Here is a 3,197-nt window from a genome sequence, read left to right as displayed (position 1 = left end):
GAAAAAGTATCAGCATGAAGCATCTTTAATGAATGAAATTTTAAATTTACTGAATATGGAATATTTTTTATTCAGGGGGGAGTTACTTGATATACCATGATATATCTCCATTGCTGAAAGTTTAACATGAATTCTGATATGTATTCTGATCATTCTACAAATCTTGTTAAGATTATGCTTATTGTAAGGGGGAGCCTTATTAAGGCTTACTCATTTTTGCTCCTTATTTGTTATTATCAAAAAAGGGAAGATTGTTGGCCTAACATGACTAAATCTTGTTTTGATGATAACAAATCAAGGGTACTTAACATGTTTGTTTAAGTATGAGTTTCAGGGCTCAAAAGTATTCATGAGATCAAGTTCAACTATTTAACAAGCTTAAATGAAGATTGTACTTAAATTCATGAGTGACGATGAAGTTAAAGCACATTAAAGAAATGGTTAAAGTTGGACATAGCATGAAAGCTAAGACTTAAGAGTTTAGATAGTTTTATCTTATAAAAGTCTCATGTAAGCCCAATACAGTTGTTTGAAGCTCTTAAGAAATATCATTGACTTAGAGACCTGTTTTAAATCATGGAAAATATTTTCTTAAAGTCTCAAGAAAATTTTTCCAAGTTACAAGTTAAGTGTCGAAATCAAAATTTGAAAAACAAAGAAGTAGCAAGCTGGACAGGCAGTTGATGTTTAATTGTCAGGCAGCAAAGGTGCTACTGACTTTGTAAATAAATGGACAGAACAAAAGCAGACAACTGACCATCGGGCCTTAGTCAACTGAAGTCTACGTTTTAACTTTTAAACAACGCTGATAAAGTTTCCAAAATTGATTTCTTGGCTTCCAAACTTAGAGAAAACTTGGAGAAAACGATAAGAAACTTTATTGCTCTATATATACATGATATTTTAGCAAATTATATACAACATCAAGCACATACAAATCATAATTTCAAAGTTATATTGTTGTAAGCATTCAGAAAACGCTGTTGTGCTTTTGCTGAACTTACTCACGCAATTCTGATATATTCTACTGATTTTCTCAAATCTAAATTAGAACCCTAGTGATATTACTCTGAGTTTCAACTTTTTTATTGTATTTTGATTGAAGTATACTGAATCTAACTTGTACAAATCTGCTCTTTTGAGAGTATTTCATTGTACGAACAAAGTTTGTTCCTTTGTGATTATTTTTTACGATTCAGGGCATTTGAATCGTTGCCTAGTGAGAGGATTGTTCTTGTTAGAGAGGGATCTCCACCTTGAACGGAAAGATACTTCACTTGGTAACGAAGTTGAGAAAGGAAATCCTCACAATGGGTTGCTTGAGGCAAGGACGTAGGCCGCTGGCCGAACCTTATAAAAATTTGGTGTTCAGCTCTTCTTCCCTTAAACTCTTTACATTCTAGCAAAGTTATAAACTGCATGTATGCTTGATTAATCATTGTGAACTTGTTAAATATTGGGAATCTGTTGAATACTGATTTTGCTTGTATTTGAATCAAGGAACTGATTGGTTGTGTAGTTAGATTGAATAATCAGACAAACTTTGAATACTGAATTTTGAATACACAGCTGAGGTAAAACTTGTGAAATTGATTATTCCATTGAAGGATAAATTGCAGGGTATTTAAAAATCAATTTACTAAAATTGCATCGTGAGATTATTATTGTTTAGTGTTGAAAAGAAAATTTGATTTTGAATTTTATTTATTTGTTGAAATTTGAATTTGAATTGTGATCTCATATTTACATTCGTATATACCTAGGATTCCCGATTGGTAGAGTACAGTCGCTGATTAGAATTTTTATGTTTGTGTGATTGTAACAAATTAATTTAAAAAGGGTAATACTTGACTAAAATTTTTGTAAATAAAATTTCAAAAACCCAATTCACCCCCCCTCCCTCTCTTGAGAGTACACCTATAATCTCAATGTCTTGTATAATACTATTCATATCTTCTCAAAATTGTCTCTTAAGATTTTATGCCAAGCCTACTTGAGGAGCATAAGCACTAATGATATTCATTATCTCGTAGCCTAATACCATATTAATTTTTATAATTCTATCTTCTACTCTGTTTACATGAACAACGCTATCTTTTAAGTTTTTATCAACTATAATTTCTACTTTATTTCTATGTTTTTCTTTTTCAATGTACAAAAGTTTAAATCCTAATTTATTAATTTCTCTAACTTTCTCTCCCACCAACTTAGTTTCTTGAAGGCAAATTATATTAATTTTTCTTCTAATCATTGTGTCCACAATTTCCATGCTTTTAGCTATAAGTGTCCCTATATTCTAAGTTGCTAATCTAATCCTAATTTTTGAAATTAAGTTATTTTGGATCACCGCACATCGGCACATGCCTTCGGCTTCAAGCTTCAGCAGTTCTCACTTCTCAGAGTCTCAGACTCTCAGTCAACACAAAAAAACCCTAAGGGGCAAGGGCTCCAACTTGCGCCGTGGGCCGTGGCACTCAAGCTCTCAGCTTCTCCTCATCTCTGACTCAACTCTCACAGTCTTACTCTCTCAAATCTAATTCTCAATCCTCGATTCCTCTCCTTTCCTGACTCCTAACTCTCCTCTCCTCTCCTCTCCTTTTGATCTGTGCGCTGCAGCGTGTCGGACGGCCCCGACCTGTCCTCTCCTGAGTCTCCTCTCCTCTGCTCTGGATCTGGTGCACTGCAACGTGCCGGTGCCGGACCTATCCTCTTGTCTCCTCTCCTCTCCTCTGGTGCGCTGGCGCTGCTACTTGATGGGCCTGCCGATGCTGTGAGCCCACGAACGATCCACTCCACACCTTGAGTAGCTCGAGTCGTCGTCTCCTCAAGCTCCACGGACCACAGCGATTGTTGTCGTCGTCTCCCCCAGCTCCACAGACGGACAAACCACTTGACATTTTTACATTTTTTTTTTTTTTTTACATTTTTTAAAAAATGTATTCATTAAAGGGATGTATTATTTTTTTACATTTTATGTTCTTTTATTTAGAAATTAATAAATATAATGCAGTATATTTTTTTTTTAAATGTCATTTTATATGAAATTTTTTAAAAAATAAAATAAGTAAATTATATTTTTTTAAACGGGTGACCCGTTATCCGCCCGTTTATTAAACGGGCGGGTTAGGGTTAGCATGTGTGTAATCTGTTTAACATCGACCCGTTTATAACCTAGCCCGTTTATGACCCGGCCCGTT

The sequence above is a fragment of the Malania oleifera genome, chromosome 11, assembly GCF_029873635.1.
Source record: "Malania oleifera isolate guangnan ecotype guangnan chromosome 11, ASM2987363v1, whole genome shotgun sequence".
Lineage (NCBI taxonomy): Eukaryota > Viridiplantae > Streptophyta > Magnoliopsida > Santalales > Ximeniaceae > Malania > Malania oleifera.
This window is presented reverse-complemented; position numbering follows the sequence as displayed.